The sequence below is a fragment of the Balaenoptera physalus genome, assembly GCF_965194825.1.
Source record: "Balaenoptera physalus genome assembly, chromosome: 18".
Classification (NCBI taxonomy): Eukaryota; Metazoa; Chordata; class Mammalia; order Artiodactyla; family Balaenopteridae; genus Balaenoptera; species Balaenoptera physalus.
Window position 1 is genome coordinate 65,086,431 of NC_138899.1, and position 17,514 is coordinate 65,103,944.

Genomic DNA, 17,514 nt, shown 5'->3' on the forward strand with positions numbered 1-17,514 from the left:
AAAAAAATGATATTAAATCTAGAGTCTTAAATCTATCCTTTAACACATAGGTTCAACAGTGCTGCAATAATAAAAAGTATTTTCCAAGTAGATGTTAAAAATAGCATTTCCCCACAAGCTAGATAATCACTCAGAGGCCTGAGTAGAAAGAAGTTTCCTATTTCTCCTGAATGGTGCAGTTCCAGGGTCACTCTCCCTGTCACAGCCAACTTGGTGCCAGCACCTTCTGTGTGACCATGGGCCCAGAGGGCTGACCAGGCGGTCCCAGTTCCCACATTTTGGTCCTGGAAGCAGCTCCCGCACGTCATTGTCATTCTCCTGCGATCTGTCAGCCTCTCGCCACTGAATGGCTTGTTTCTGAATGACTCCTGACTCCTGATTGGGATTTGAGCATTGGTTACCATTCACTTTTAGGAAATGGACTTTTCTGTGTGTGCAAGTGTTTCTTCCCACACATTCACCGGATGCCCCTTTACCTGTCTGTTCCTGAGTTCACAGAGGCCCGAGTGCTTCCTTGGGGAGAGCTGGGGTTAGACTCTGTCCACTGTTGGTTTCTGTCGTTACCGGGATTGTCAGCAGAGCTTCCTGCAAGAACACCACTCTATTTAGTTGCCGGTTTTCTTCTTGGAATGCAGGGGCTGCTTCTTCACGCTGCCTGCCCCTGATGGCAGAAGAAGAAAGGTCATCCCTAAGACAGAGTACCAGAGCAGTGGTGTGGGGTTCAGGTGTCCTAGGCCCCAGTCCTGGTTCCACCATACATTAGGTGTGTGTTCTCGGGCAAGTCATTTACCCTCTGTGAGCCTCAGTTTCCCCCTCTTTGGAATGAGGAAGTTGGGCTGAATGACCTCTAAGGACCTCTCCAGGAGCTCTGGGATGCTCAGATGTGACTGTCTTAGAAACTCCTCTCAAAAGAGAGGAGAAGGGAGGGAGGAAAGTCGTGAAGAATCAAGGACACTGTATCTTTTTCCCTGGTCCCAGAATAAGAGTCCAGAGGATGGCCATCCTCTCTGGTGGCCCGTAGCATTAACCCTCATTAACCCATTGTTCAGAATCAATATGAGCTTCTGTATTGTGAGCTGCCCATAAGTCGGTGGCGGTAGAGACCTTGCGGTGAGGGGCAGCTACTGCTTTTTATCCCCCCTCCCCTCAAATAAGTGGAAGGGGGGGCGCCATGAGATCATTGGGCTTCCTGCTTCTCCTCGACCTCTTGGGTTAAAGAATCGCATTTCTGTTGACTGTGTCCCGCGTCACTTTCAATTCAGGGGAGTGGCTGAGGGGGCTTCTTTAATGGATGTTTTGGTTTTATGTGGATGAATTTTTCCTAATTGTGACTTGTCCGTTTGTATTTTTTAGATTGATGGGCTGAAAGGCTTTTTCTTTGTGTTTTCTGCAAAACTAAACCCACTCTTAGCACTCAGGAGATCTCAGTAAAGCCTAATACTTCCTTAGGAAGCTGAATTTAATTTATACTCTCAGAATTTTAGGTTGTTTTTTCCAGCAACCTGGTTGGAAGATCATCAAGCCACTGTGTACAATTTGCATTCTTAAGCGATTTAAATAGAAAGGGGGAATTTTATAAACAGAATAAAAGAAAAACAATAATTATGCTGGGGGAAAAACATCAACTGTGCTACGTAATGCTAATGAAATTCTCACGTGTGATTGAATATTTCCTTTCAAATAAAGATCGTGATGATACTTGGAGAATTCCTCTTAGAAGATGCTGGGAGCTGAAAAAATGATATTTTCAGGACAGTATACCATTTCTTGCGGGTCTCTAGCCCCAGGATAATGCCAGTAGGAGGCAGTCAAAGACTTAACTAGTTTTCTCTGTTTGAGACTCTTCTCCGAGAGCCTCTTCTCTAGTTGCCCTACTAATTGCGCCCTAAGACTGTTCCTTCTTGAACCTCAAGTAGAGTCGTTAACTCTTCACCTGGCCCTTATAAACTGCCAGTCACGGCAGGACTGCCTTGCAGTTTTGTGCCCCTTCAGGCTTTTCAGAACACACGTGATAAAAGGTCAGTTGAAATGGTAGAGAGGGCTCTTGGCAATGCCCTGAGGAATTCTCTGTGTCTGAAATTATGGAGAAATGGCCATGAGCAGCGTGTTTTGCTCATTTGAGCCCAGGAGCATGTAGCAAGCTGTAGAAAAAAGGCGCATGTTGTGGGTGGGTGGGCGGGAGTCACTGAATCTATCTTCACCTCCCTCCTCCAGGCCTCAGATTCCTGCCCTACTATTTCTTCCCTAACTTTCTTTCCCTGACTTCCTGCTCTGTCCTTCCAGTGATTCAGGTAGCTTCCCTGTTTCCTGCCTACACTCTCCCTGCTGGCCCCGAGCTTCTACAGGCTATTGGTCCCATGGACTTCTGTCCCCTCAGCTTTCCTGGGGCTGCCATGTCTATGACCTGCCCTTGAGGGCAGCCTTACAGAGGTCCAGCTGGTGCCGGGGGCCTCTGGACACACTCTGGTGTCCAGGAAAAAGGGTCAGGTGGATTGCAGGTGTTTTTTAAATAGGAAAATTGGGGTGTTTCGGTTAATTGCAAGGCACTGTAGCTGGTCTAGAGCCACCATGGGGCTTGTCAAGTCTGCCTCGCTGCTCTGACAGGATGACATACCATCCCTTCCTGAGGTTGCCTTTTCTCACGCGCACATCTTTCTAAATGCTGTCTTTTCCCTTTCACTTCTCAGTGGTGCCATCATTTCCTTGCTGTTTCAGGATGCCGAAGCATCATACGTTTTGATTTTGTCTCTGGCCACATCTGTGGGTCCCGTCAGCGTGCAAGGAAAGATAAGCCCATTGTGATTTAATTAATAAACAATGTAAGGAGCTTTCAAAGCAGCAACACCTTGAAGAGATACGATTGCACACTGTCAGACTCATGAGTGATGGGGGACATTTGAATGTATACGATTGCGCACTGTCGAACTCACGAGTGACGGGGGACATTTGAATGTATACGATTGCACACTGTCGAACCTGTCAGTGACGGGGGACATTGGAACATATATGATCTGTGTCTCCGTATCCAAGAGCTCAATTCAGACTTGGGATATGAAATATTCGTTATTTTCTTTCTGTTTTTGTTAGAGGAGACGATAACTTATTGACAGAATCTGCTCATTTTAGAGCCAGTTTTTATCACATACATCCAAAAAAGGAAGATCAGTATCTTGGAAGAGGTGGTGGGAGCCAATTTCACTGTGATCCATTTGTAAATGTCACAGTTTTCATTTTTTTCTTCTGTGTACAATACTTTTCTCCATTATGATTCTCAGAACACATAGCTCTCAGAATCTTATTGCACAAGATCTAGGCAGAACTCAAATCTATTCATTAATCCTTATGAAGAACAATTTCAGCCAATGAAGTGGCTTAATTTTGTGATCAGTATGGAGTTGGCAATATGCACAGGTTTGCCAAAAAACTAAAAAATCCACCTAGTCTATCCCCAGCCTCACACTCTTATTGCAGTAAAAGCACCAAAAGAAAAGTCACCGATTTTCTCTAATTTAGAATATCGCCTTTCAGACAAAGTTATAGATGGTAATACAATCATCAGAGACCAACCTGCCAGGTATTTTAAGTATCTCAGTTCACGTCCATCACTACTTTCGTTGATTTTCTACTTCCTCTGATTCCAAAGGGCTTATTAATACTAGTGATACTGTTTGATGTACAGTGTCACTAGTGTTAATAACTGTTGTAAACCCAACAGTTGACATAAAACAAATCAATGCATCGGAAACGTGTATATATTTTCAGTGGAGAACAGTCAGGGTTTTGTGTGCCAGGAGGTCTTGAGTGTGCAACTTCCAGCAAATGAACCCCAAACAAGAACTACTCTCATTTTTATTCTGGTTGAGACCCTATTCTGTCCCAACAGTCATGTCCACGTGCAGAGCTGTTCTCATGGAGGTTCAGAGTGAGCTCCTGCACGGCTGGAATGACTCCACAGCCCTAGACGGGCTCTCCGTGAGTGGCCTTGCGCTGGATGATTGTATCGCTGGTGACACAGTCCTTCCTGATGTGTGGCCATGACTGCAGAGACCAATCGGAAACCATTAAGATGTGCACATGGGACAGATCAATCTGATTTTCTTGTCTGGTCTGTCCTGCTTTGTGGCTCTGCCTTCCAAAGTGACTGTGAGATTAAAGCTTTTACTCAGAAGTACCTATCGCGTTCTCTACCATGGGGCATCTGGGCCACTGACAGCTCCAGCTCCTGTAGCTATGTGGGAAAGAGCCCTTAAGGCTTCCTCTGTCCTCCTGGGAATGCACTGGCCTCACTCCAGTTAGGAGCTGGCTCTCCTGCCTATGGAGAAGGGCCTGGTGCTTGTGGCTCTTCCATGCCCCCAGGCATCGAGGCTTTTCTGGGACAACTGTGGCTTCATGTTTGAGACACTTCTTATGTTCCTGGACCTCTCTCTTAGGGCTGGAGCCATTTAACATGTAGCTTGTAGGTAACGCTAATAAAAAGGCCACAGTCCTGGAAGTGTCATTTTTTGCAGCCACTCAGGTGGGGGCTTAGCGGAAGCTGAGCGCCACAGAACGCCAGCTGGTGCAGGTTTGGGTATTTGCTCCTTCCACATTTTGTCAGCTGCCCAGACAGGGTATTCTTGGCCTGGCAGAGCACATAAAATCACCAAACTGGAAAACTTGCTACTCAGAGTGTGGTCCACAGACCACAGCATCACCCTGAAACTTGTTAGAAATGCAGAATCCCAGGCCCCACCCCTGGCTACCTGAGTCATGTGAGTTGTTTGTACTGAAATTTTACAGAGCACTGATCTAGCCCATCTCCCCAGTAAATAAGATTGCTCTTAAATCATCCATGATTGATGTGATTTATCCAAGTTTCTTACTTTCAGAGGCTAATTTTTAATGGTATAATCTGTAGATTCTAGGATTTGTATAACGTCTAGATAAAATTATTCACTTAAGTTATTTGATTGATAATTTAAAAGAAAATTGTGTTCCTCCTCTAAGAGTAGTTTATTTTAAAACATGGGACTTGTTCTTTATAAGGCAAGCTAGAGGTATTTGTTTGTTTGGGGGTTTTTTGAGAAGCAGGTGGCAGCCTTATCTACATGATCATGAAATTAGCAAACGATACCTGAGATGAATGAAACTACTGGAGGTGAAAGAGTAGGTGCACTTAGAATGTTATTTGATGGCATGGGGTCTATATATTCAGAGTCCTCTGAGTGGGAACCTGGAAAACTAGACAGTATTACTATTTGACAGTTGATAAGAAAAAAGCAATAACCAAAGATACTCATCAGGAAATCAAAGGCTGAGGACAATATTCCCACACAGACAACTCCCCTGATGCTCTGTTACACAAACATCCATTTCTGAAAAAATGATTGTGTTGTCCTTCTGGCTTCAAAGATAAGTTTTAATTCTGTGATTTCAATTACATATAGGGTGTCAATTTCTAGCCAGGATATGAAAGAAAAATGGAGGCAGGCTTCTCATGATCACATTTTCCCTGAGAGGCTGAAGTGCCACTTCAGGGACATCTGGCCTACCAGGGTTGTCAGGACCCCTATCCCACGAGAGGGAACAAAAGTGATAAGCTGCTGCTACGCATTCTCCTGACATGCCGCTGCTTTTCCCAGTTTTAAAATAATTATATCCAAATTATACATAGTCATTGTAGAAAAACCAGAAAATACAGATTAGCAGAAAGAAGAAAACTCAGAATGCAGCCATCCAGAAACAAGTTGTAATTTGGTGTCTGCCTTTATAGATTTTTTTCTGAGCATCTATATTCCTAAATATGTGTATATTATTACCAAAAATTATATTGGATGGTTTTATAGTCTAATTTTCTCACTAAGCATATTGTGAAGTTCTTTATATACCAGTAAACTTACTTCTATAATAGTTTGACTGTCTATACAGGATTCCATTGTATTTCTTTCTGCACCATACTTTATTCACCAATGCCCTATTGTTGGTCCTATAGGTTCTATTCACTTTTTCACTATTATAATCAGCATTTTATACTACATCTTTGTGCATATCCTTCATTATTTCCTTAGTATAAATTCCTACGAGTGGAATTGCCAAGGTAAAAAGCATACTTACTTTTTAAAGCTTCTGATCCCTATTGCCAGGTCCTTCTCCAAAGGTACCATTTTACTCTCCCATAGGCATGAATGAGAGTGCCAGCGTCTTATAAAAATTGGGATTTTTATAAACAAAAACTGTATGGATGGATACACACACAATAACAATGGGCACAAGTGCTCTGAAGAGCAGATCGCGAACAGGGAGACTCTCAGCTTTTGGAGACCCACAAGCTGAAGTCTCTTCTGTGGCTCTTGTTAAAAGTATAGTATTGATTACATGCCCGCTGCAACCTCAGGCAGCAATAACGGTGCCTCCAAACCATCAGTGCACTGCACAGGCTTCATGGAAAGTACTTCCCTTCCAGTAGACAATTTCTACCTTTATTCAACATCAGTATTGTTGCCATTAACCTCTGAGGGGAAAACAAGTTGGAAGTATTCAGGGAAGGTTGTGCAAAAAGCCAGGTCATATCCACTAAGCGTTAACAATATTCAGAATTGACTAGGAAAGCGAAGAGGATCCCGTCAGTCCTCCCTCCTTTCTTCTTTGTAAACCTTCTCTCCTTCATCCTCATTTGTTAAACTTTTAAACTTTGTATGACACACTGGTTATGGAAGGGAAGGAACATTCCATTTGCTCTCACTCCCCCTTTTATTTTTAATCTCACCCTGACATCTTCTGACATTATTATTGGTACCAAAAGGTACTGATGCTGAGCTGTGCAGCCAGTGCCTGGAAGACTTATCTTTCCTTCTTTGTAACAAGAATAGTTGTGAGAAGTCTTTCCTTTGTCTATTGCGGGGAGAATTGGGCTTCCTCTGTGAGACCATCTTTAATATTTCATTGCCTCAGCCTTGAGCATAGGCTAAAATGTGTGGGTCACAGACAATCTAGACTCAGAAGTTGGGGGTCTTTCTATGAGCTGGCATGTTTAGAGGCTCACCATCAGTTGGATTATAACGCTTTCTGCTGTCTATTGAGAACTCTGTAAGAACCTCCTGTTTCAGTGAGTATGAATTTTCACAGTCACCTGCTCAGGAATAAAAGTGGAACTGTTGTATTTCTCTATAATCGAGCTGAACTTAGCTCTTGAGCCACCACCCTCACCCCCTGGCAAGTGAAGGCACAGGTCTGCTCTCCCCTGGAGCACCCAGCCCTGCAGGGCTCCGCCCAGGAGTTCAGTACATGACCCTCAGAAACCTTCTGGCATCCGGGCTTTGGTCAGGTCTCTTCCAGTCTTCTTCCTCCCACCAGAAGCCCAAACCGGACATCTGCTGAGGTGGAAAAGCCGCCCCTGCAGCATCACACGTTCTTCTGCAGTCTGATTCACGGGGTAAACGCCCTGCCCTAGGTTTTTAGCCTTTCTCAGCTCAGAAGGCCTCTTCTGGCTCCGAAACCTCAGTCCTTGCAATAGAGAAGAGCCTTGCCCTTCCAGACTGTTTCCTCTGCTGTGATCTGAAAACAGTCTAAATTCAGAAACTTGATGAATGGTGGGTCCATCTGCCCCCACCTGCCCTGAAGCAATGAACAGCCCAGACTCTGCAGGTGGAGGGCCACAGGCAAAAAGAAAATTGTGGGAGAGGGAAACTTTGGTTATTATCTCTGAAATTCATCCCCTACATCATTCAGAACCAACCATCTCCCATTTTGAGTTTTTCTTATATTTCTCACATGTGAGCATCTTGCTTTCTCAGTTAGGTTGTGATCTCTGCAAGGGACCCTGTCTCCTCCTGCTTTGCAGTCCTTGGGGCCATTAGCAGGATTAAGCACTTCAGAGCTAGGGGGAGCCCCAAACTGGGAGTTGGGAGATGTTTGTTCTCTTCTAGACCTGCTGTTGACTAACGGGTCGACTTGGTCGAGTCGTCTGACCTCATCTGTAACATGAGGGGCTGGACTAAATGCCTCCCCCATCTTTAATTTTCTAGTCATGCCCAGGAAGCTTGTTCTTCAAATGGGATGTAAGGTACCTATTTTTCTGAGGAAACTTGGAAACAAGGACCAGGGATACGTCAGCATCCCATTCAAGTTAGCAAAGCATTTGAATATTTCACTGAATTTTAGGCCAAAAAAAAAAAAAGAGTCCACAGCCTCCATTTCCCACATTGCTGGTTTGATCATGAGCAAAAGCAGTGCCACATTTTATCACTGATTTTTCAACGCCCATCCATGATATATTTTATAAGCATGTCCATAGTGTTTTTTTCCTGGAACACTTGTAAAGCTAATCACGGTTCATCTCATTTCTCGACATCCTGCCAGACAAATCCCTTTTTAAAATAAGTCTCAGTTACTGTAATTGCGAGGATTCGTCCCGCTAGCTCTAGTGTAAGGCTGAGCAGCCTTGATGAGCAAATCCTTGGGATGGGCTTGCTTAGCATCCTCTTCTTTTGTCTGTTTGGCTCTGATAGATGTGCCTTCTTAAAACAAGATGAATATTCTAATCCTGTTGTTTGCAAGCCCTGCTGCCTCATCTCCAAATCGACAGAATTTCACTGAGGTCCTGGCACTCTCAGGGTGACTGTGGCACCGATGGAAATGGCAAGATACAATGTGGTTTAGCAAGAATGGCAGTTACTGAGTAGAAGAACGGATTCTGTGTAACATACTAGAGTCTCTCTTTTTTTTAATTTATTTTTTTATTGAAATATAGTTGATTTACAATGGCCAGTAGGCACATGGAAAGATGCTCAACGTCACTAATTATTAGAGAAATGCAAATTAAAATCTATCATGTGGTACCACCTCACACCGGTCAGAATGGCCATCATCAAAAAGTCTACAAACAGTAAATGCTGGAGAGGGTGTGGAGAAAAGGGAACCCGCTTGCACTGTTGGTGGGAATGTAAATTGGTGCAGCCACTATGGAGAACAGTGTGGAGGTTCCTCAGAAAACTAAAAACAGAATTACCATATGATCCAGCAATCCCACTCCTGGGCATTTACCCAGACAAAACTATAATTCAAAAAGATACATGCACCCCTATGTTCATAGCAGCACTATTCACAATAGCCAAAACATGGAAACATCCTAAATGTCCGTCGACAGAGGAATGGACAAAGAAGATGTGGTACATATATACAGTGGAATACTACTCAGCTGTAAAAAAGAAAGAAATAATGCCATTTGCAGCAACATGGATGGACCTAGAGATTATCATACTAAGTGAAGTAAGTCAGAAAGAGAAAGACAAATACCATACGATATCACTTATATGTGGAATCTAAAATAAGACACAAATGACCCTATCTACAGAACAGAAACAGACTCACAGACATAGAAATCAGACTTGTGGTTGCCCAGGGGGAGGGGAGTGGGGGAGGGAAGGGCTGGGAGTTTGGGATTAGCAGATGTAAACTATTATATATAGGATGGATAAACAACAGGGTCCTACTGTATAGCACAGGGAACTATATTCAGTATCCTGGGATAAACCATAATGGAAAAGAATATTTTAAAAAATGTCTATATGTGTATAACTGAGTCACTTTGCTGTACAGCAGAGATTGGCACGAATAGAGTCTCTTCAGTCATCTGAACCATATAACTTTTATACACAAGGGGTCTTGTGTACATTGTTAAGCATTGGAGACTGGTGTGCGTCAGACCTGTCTTACCTTCTCATAAAATTGCAAAATCATTATAGTCCTCAGGACTTAGGTAACTATGCCAGATATATTTAAGTGTTTCTAGCTGAATTAAACCTTCTCAGACCAATTACGTATCAACTTCCCGGTCCTCTTCCAGAATCAATGTCAAGCAGTGTCAGAATTTAAAGTGACTTTGTTATTCCTCTCTGGTTGGTGTCTGGCTTTTCCTTCCCCCTCCTCTTCCCGTCTGCAGGTTTGTTCCACAACGAGGCTTGGAAATACATTTAAAGTCAAGTTGATGTCACATTTCCAAGTGGAAAAACATGCAGGGTGTCTAAAGCATCTGCCTTACTTTCTATATCATTTCTTTCTTAATAGTTTTAGAGTGAGCTCAAGAATAAGCCTCTCACATCCAGATTCCTGACATTGTTTCTGTAATAGGTGATGAAGATTGAGAGAGCAGTCAAATAACTACAGGGATAGCAAAGCCGTACTTCTTACAAAATCTTGAGAGGGCCTAAGGATCAGAAAGATGCCATAGTGTTCTCCTCTGTCAAAGGAAAATACAGTTTTTGGCTTAGTCTCTTCAGCCTATATTCCATTCTTCAATTACAGGAAAGTTCTGTGAATTCAGGCTGAAGGAGGCGATGCATTTTATCTACATTATGGACGCATTTTGGATCCCCTATATTAAATACTCTGCATGTCACCTCATTGCCACCAGATTGCCACTATTCCCAATGCTGCGTCTCATTTTGACTGCAGTCTGGGGCTGGCACTGGGACCAGCCTTGCCCCTTTCATAGCTCAAAGTTACAGACCAACCAAAGGCCTTGTCGAAATCATAAAATTACTAAGAATTGAGAATGTCTGAGACTTTAAGTGTTGTCAGGGACAAAGGGGATTGCTTCAATTTTTTAATTAGTTCAGAGGTTTCAAGAACTGGCTTTAAAAAAAAACTGTGAAAAAAAAAAAAACAAAAAACTGAAGGCAGGTTATTCATTACATTCCGGATGAATAGACTCTCCCAGGAAGGAATTTGGAAGCCCCTTTCTGGGAGCTTTTATTTCAGGCATTCTGGGAAGACCAAGCAGCTTGATGTGGGGAGGTTGGCCCCCTGTGCCACTTTAACGTAGCAGGTTTTGTATTCCTTGTCATCCTGGAGCTTCTTTCCCTCCTGCTTTCTGACCTAATCTTTCTTCACAGCATCAGCCTATGCCCTGGGCATGTCTTTCTTAACATACCTGGTCCACTGTCTCCTGTGGGCTTTCTGCCACTTGGTCACATGTGTCTGGTTGACAGACCACACATCCAAGCCCCTGAACTGTTGGGTGCTGCAGAGTGGGGCTTTAGAAATGCAAATCAGGAGTTTATTCAGCCTCGTGCATTTGAGGTTAGAGGGAATCAAGCTAAGCCCCAGGGCCAGATTCCCTAAACCATGCAGCCTGCAGCAGCTAGAGGTGCCCTTGTTCAGACTCTTGGCCTCCTGGGTGTGTCTGGGGCCCTGTGGTTCTTACGGCGCTGGAACGGTCCAGGGCAGTTTATTCAGGTGATGGTAAGGTTACTGCCTTGGAAACCCCTTGTTGTACCCACATTGAACATGGGTTTGTTCAGTGAAGTGTCTATTGCATTTAGGTACCTGACTTCATCTTATATATTTGTTTTATTGTCTATCTCCCACCACTAGATTATAGGTTGTATGAAGGCAGAGACTGTTTTAGTCACCACTGTATCCTACAGTGCCTGGCAGATAGTAGGTGCTCAATAAACATTCCTTGGTTAAGTAAGTGATTGCCACTGAATTGCAAACTGTCAGTGATAAGTGGTGGATAAAATGACAGGAGACGTCAATCATTGCCCAGAAATTCTAGAAAGGGGTATCTGAGCTTGTCATATCCTGAGACTTGGCCAGGCATTCCGTTTGGAATGAGCGATCTGGACCTTCAATTAGAGATGTACCTGCTATTGGGAAGTGAGTGTCTTGGGGACACATCAGTTTGCCAGTTCTGGGAGGAGGGCAGTCTGGCAGGCACTGGACAGCAGGGGACAGTGCGGGCAAGAGAGTGGCAGTGAGGGGGTCCCACTGGCAGTGAGGCAGCATTGAGATAGCCGAGTGGGAGGAGCAGCATCAGGACATCTGTCAACAAGCAGAAGGACCTCAGTCCCCTCCCTGTCCTCCACCAGACTTAGGATGTCCGCGTGGGTCAAGGATTGCCAGAAACTGTCCAGGTGTACTGGTCAGTCCATCTGCGGCAGAATCACCCACCCACATTTCCTGATGGAGCCCAGCCACAGTTTCAGAGCCCAGCCAGGCAGGCTGAGGTTCAGGGCAGGATGATTATAAGGATGGTGGACTCAAGAGGCAAGAAAAAGCACATGGTGAGGTGCACAGACACGCCGTCCTTCTCCAGCCAAATGGCCTTTGGCGGGTCAGTTAACATTTCACCTGCAAGATGGGGAGAAAGGATACACCTTTACCATGGTGGTGTTTTAAAGATTAAATGAGATAATATATATAGTAAAGCTTTTAGGACAGTGTCTGACAAATAATAACATAATACATGGTTGTTATTGTCTAAGTTATTTTCTGTTACGCTTACGAAAATAAAGGGATATACTGGGGAAAATGGAACAAATCCACAGGTTAATAATACACTTTCTGCCTCATAGAAGGCCTGAACTGGTGCAGTGCTTTACTGCAGTTGTTTGTGTTTTACATTATCCAAGGAAAATCTACTTGTAAATGATCACATGGGAAAGAATCTTCCTTGTCCTCTTGGGAAGCATAAGCTAGTTGGAAAGCTCTGTGAACAGCTCCCATCTCTCTCCAGCCCTGGGGAGATCCCCCCATTGGCCGGTTTGCGTCTGTGTCCTGCCCTAGCTGCACAGGTGCTCTCTGAGGGCCTTTGAGAGGCCGTGTAATAGATACGATAAAGGCATATCCTACAGTCGCAGCGTCTCTGCTCCTCCAGGGAGGCGGAGAGGCTTTTCATTGTCAATTAATTATTCACATTTTCTCTTCTTCCCCTCAAACACTTGGCGTCCTGTCTAGCTCCACGGAGGCAGGTTTGCTCTGGGCGTGCGTAACCCCAGCACCCGATGACGATGACGGCGGGGAGCTGCATTCTGTGCCCCTTTGAGCCTGTTTATTTCAGGGTCCCATGCAGTGGGCACATGCTGGCGACGGCCAGAGCATACTAACGCCACCACTCTTTGCCCCGACTCTTCTCAGGGGCAGGATATTAGCCGCTTACGTCTCTGTGGTTTGCACGGTGAAGAGGGAGCTCTGGGGTCAGGTCTTCGTCCTTCTTGCTTGCTTGATCAGGTCTGTATCCCGGGTGAGCCGTGCTTGGTCGAGTGCCTTTCAGCCCCCTCCCTGCTCCGAAGCTGGGCATCTTGCCCTTTAGCAAAGCTGTAAACATCCACTCGGCCGTGCAGGCTTCTGCATGGCTTTCGTTACTGCTCCCTGGGAAACCTTTGTGCCGCCGACAGAGGTGGCCGACTGAGCGCCCTGACAGCCCTGTCTCGGAGACTCGGAGGCTGACTTACCCTGGGCCTCTTCTCACCCAGGCCTCTCACACCCCTCTGCTTTCCCTTGTCGCTCTTCTGCTTTTCTGTCACTGTTGTGCCCACCTGCAGTGCTGCCCTGCACTTCCCCTTGAGGGCAGCGCTCACATGCAAAGACCTGGGCATGTGCCCTCAGGGAGGCGGTTTCTGGGCTAGTCTTCCTCGGAGACCCAGGGCCGGAAGAAAGAGACGTAAAGGGGTGTCCATGACAGGAAGCTCTGGACTGGTGGCCGAGAAGCCAGCCAATCAGAAGCAGGCAGGAGAGCAGGAGAGAGAGGTGAAGTAGCAGAAGCGTGGCCAGAGATGGCTGGAGGGTGACAGCTGCTCCTTCGGCTGGGAAACAAGTACTTCTGTGCAGAGCCGCGGGGGAACTGTGCACACAGACCTCAGATGCCATAGCCAAGTGCCTGCGCACTCGCTCCCTCTGTGCCCTCGGCAGGTTCCTTCACCTCTTTGTGCCTCAATATCCTGCTCTCTAAAGTGAGGACAAGGGGAGCGACCCTCCCCCCACCCCCGACTTCTGGGGTTGTTGTGAGGTTTCCATGAGCTCGTACCTGTAGAACACTGGCCCACAGTGAATGTCATCCATGTGTCACCCAGCAACATCACCCCACGTCCATGGCCACGCACACCCTGAGTGTGGGGTTAGGATCTTAATGGGACCGGCTGATGCGCTGACAGCTTCTTTTCCCAAACACTCTTCCTACTCCACATGTCCTTTTTTTCCCCTCGTAGAAATCATCGGTAATTTTCTCAAGTGAATGTCTTCATCCCCAGATTATTCAAAGCCTTTCTACACCTTCCGTTTATAGTGAGCATTCACAAGTGTTTAGTGAAATCACGTCTCCACTGGTGGGCGATCAGGGCACCATAGAAAAGTGAAATATCCATCGTAGGCGACTGTGGTATCTCCTCCTGCCACCACTGGAGCTACTGGCTGGCAGGAAATGTCATTGGTTTGTGTTTTCACTACTCTTGCTTCAACTTCACTTCTGCTGATAGTGGTGCTTGTGTTCAGTGAAACAGAAAGCAGCCAGGTGAGCTGAAAGAGCAAGCAAAGAAAAGGACCAGAATAATCTATGAATTCCAATCGTTTTTTAAGCCACCAAGATGAATTTTCACTGGTTCAAATCAAAACAGGGCACACACGAGATAACTGTATGAAAGCAGGAATGTGGCCGAAAGGTAACTGGTCCACCCTTAAGTTCAGCACATCACCTCAGCAACACACAGGTCCAGTTGCCAACAGGACATCCCTCCTGGAAGTCAGTCGGGCATCACAAGCCAGCATGGCCAAAGCGGGTCTCCTTATCTTTCCCCACAAACCTGCCCTTCTTCCTCTGTTTTCTGTCTCAGCTAGGCATCAGCATCAGATGAGTTGCTCAAGCCAGAAACATCAAGGTCAACTCCTGCTTTTCTTGCTCCTACCTCCAGGCCTGTGGGCTCCACATGCTTCCTAAATAGCCTGTGAGACTAGCCCTCTTCTGTACACCCACTGAAAGTGTCGCTGTGTGTTTTGAGCCAACCCCAAGCAGTGGCTCAAAACAGCAGTCATTTATCATTTCCCATGTGTCTTGGGTCAGCTGTTCCAGACCAAGATCTGCTGGGTGTCTTTGAGTGTCTTGAGCCTGGCTGATGGAGGCTTGGCTCAGCTAGGCTGGCTCGGGTCCACGTCGCCCTCATACTCCTTTCTGGCCCCAGTGGGCTGGCCCGAGCATGTTCTTCTCATGGAAACGTTAGAAGCACAAGAAACAAGCCAAAACACGTGCCACTATTTCTGTTGGCCAAAGCCGGGCGTATGGTCTCATTTGAAGTCAAAGGGTGGGGAAATGCACTACAGCCATTTAGTGGAAGGAAAGCCACATGGCAGAGAGCAAGGTGACAGGGTAAGATAAAGAACCAGGGCCAATAATGCAATCTCCCACGTCCTTGTTGTCCTGACCTAGACTCTTCACTCATCTTCTAACTTCTTGCTTTGCCTAGAGCCAACCGCCCCTGACTTGATCCCAGCATCCCTTTATTAAAAATTTCCACTGCCCCTCATCACTGCCAAATTGAGCTGAAGCCCTGTACAGCTTGGCTCCAATCCATTTTTCCTGCTGTATCTGTTGCCATGTTTCAGAATTACTCACCACCCCTTTCCAAATGTGCTTGTTTTTCGCACAGTTCTGTGCCTTCATAAACAGTCTTCCCTCTTCCTGCTGCAGTGATCTCCCCCATATTTGAGGTTATTGTAAGTGAGATATCATCGACCCTTCAAGACCCAGTTCACCTGGAGCATCTTCCAGAAAGCCCTCTCAGAAGCCCCCTGGAGAAAAAATCGCTCCTTCCTTTGTGATGTGGTAGTAAACTGAATTTGCATCATGCTCATACTTACCGCATAGCAATTCGAGAATCCATGCTCAGCCAGAGAGAGAAAGAGAGGCAGAGCTTGAATAATTCCACCCACCATTCTACTCCGTGATTGTGGGAGTACTGAGACTTGACTTTGCTCTTACCTTAGTCATCCTTTGGTTTCAGAATCCTCTTCAGCTCCCAAAAGCCTCTTGTAGCGTAAAAGGCACAGCCTACTGAGCGGGGGTCTAGTGTTGAATGATGCAAGACTCTTCTTTTACAACAGCCAGGCAGCAAGCCTTTATTTCATCTGCTGTTCAACCAAAGGAACATCTCTCTGGACGTGTGGTCTTGTTGCAAATCAGGACCTTCCAGTTCTATACTGGAAATTCAAGGGACTATCAGTGGTAATAGTGTCTATAGTAAATGTTTATGTCATGGTGACTTTAGAATCTCCCCTCCACCTAAGATGCTACTCTATCATACTAACTATAGACTTATATCAGATTGAATTTTAATCTTTATGTCGGTGTTTCCCAGCTAAGTCATGAAGTTCTCTTTTGTGGCTTATGGTTCTTTATGGCTGCTGCCTGTGGCTCTGCAGGTCATACACTGTACAACTCTAAGGGGACACTAGTCACGCCAGAGTCTATGTAAATGGACTCCCCCATAGTCATGGTGCCAGCTTCCTTGTCTCCCAGTGCCTGGTACATATTGATTGCTCAAGAAAGGTGTGGGATGAGTGAGGGAGAAAGAAGGCAACAAGAAACTGAGCTAACTGTTCCCAAGTGAGATATTTAACAGTCAGGGTTCGAATGAAAATTCAGACAGGTTTTGCTCCAGCAAAATGAAGACCATGTTATCATAGGTGCCTGTGATGAAATGTACCTGTAAACCCACTTGGAATGTCTTGTTTAACTACAAAAAAATCACCTTTCATCCTGCAAACTGATCAAGGTGATGGCTCCTAAAAGCACATCATGCTTCTCAAACGTTACCGATCCCATGATCGCCCTATGCCTGATACCCTAGCAGACATCGTGAGGCATGTGTGTGGAGACAGGTCTAGATTCTAGATGAATCTTGCCCTCCAAGTCACAACAGACTTAAAGTTTCCTTGATTTCCCTTGGATGGTCATACAACTTAAATAAATGCAAGAGGAGCCATCATGAACAAGAACAAGGCTTTTATCAGGTTACTTGATGAAATAAGCTGAATATTTTTAAAGTAGAAATATGCCAATGTGGCTGGCAAACCGTTCACCCCATGGGAGAAGGTTGCCAAGGTAAATAGTCACCTTCACACTTGGAATTTGCTGTTCTGCCAGAGGACACGGGGAGGGGAAGTGACCCAATCAGGATGTGTGGGCTTCTGGGTGGACGTGGCCTGAGGAGGGGCCCAAAAGGCAGCAGGACACGGGCAGTGATGTCTGACCATGCGTCACCCCACCCCTAACCACAGCCCCTGGAAGCTCTGACAGCAACCACATGGTGCTCGGCCCCCTCCCCGCTGGGTCGTTCTTCCCTGCGTCTCGAGCAGCAAGATGGTCATCACCCGGACACCCTACCATCAGGACACAGTTGGCAGAATGCCTCACCAGCCTAGGGCTTGATGTGTCAATTAGAGTAAGTGCCTGGTGAAGAAAGGATTCCATAAATGTTAAATGAATGGACAAACTGATGAATAAACCAATGAAATAAGCAAACCAAAGAAGTGCGATGATAGAGGGACCATTCGTGGGGGAAGGCACTGCAGTTACCTGAGGAAATTCTCAATGGTGTTCACTTAGTGCTCCAGCATCTTCCCTAATGGCCCTGTTATCCCTTCCAAACCCACGGAGACTTGACTCTGTGCTGTTCAATAGAAAATACACTCAACCTGATGAAGCACCGCACCAAGGTTGTCCCGACAGCGCCCAGCTTGGGAACCAGTGTGAGTAATAGTTCT

At 45.7% G+C, this 17,514-nt stretch overlaps 1 protein-coding gene across 10 annotated transcripts in view; it reads left to right on the forward strand.

Annotated features, from left to right (window-relative positions):
* Positions 1-17,514, forward strand: part of FAM124A (family with sequence similarity 124 member A) — a 169,929-nt gene that overhangs the window by 10,314 nt on the left and 142,101 nt on the right. The gene's annotated exons all lie outside the window — the stretch shown is intronic.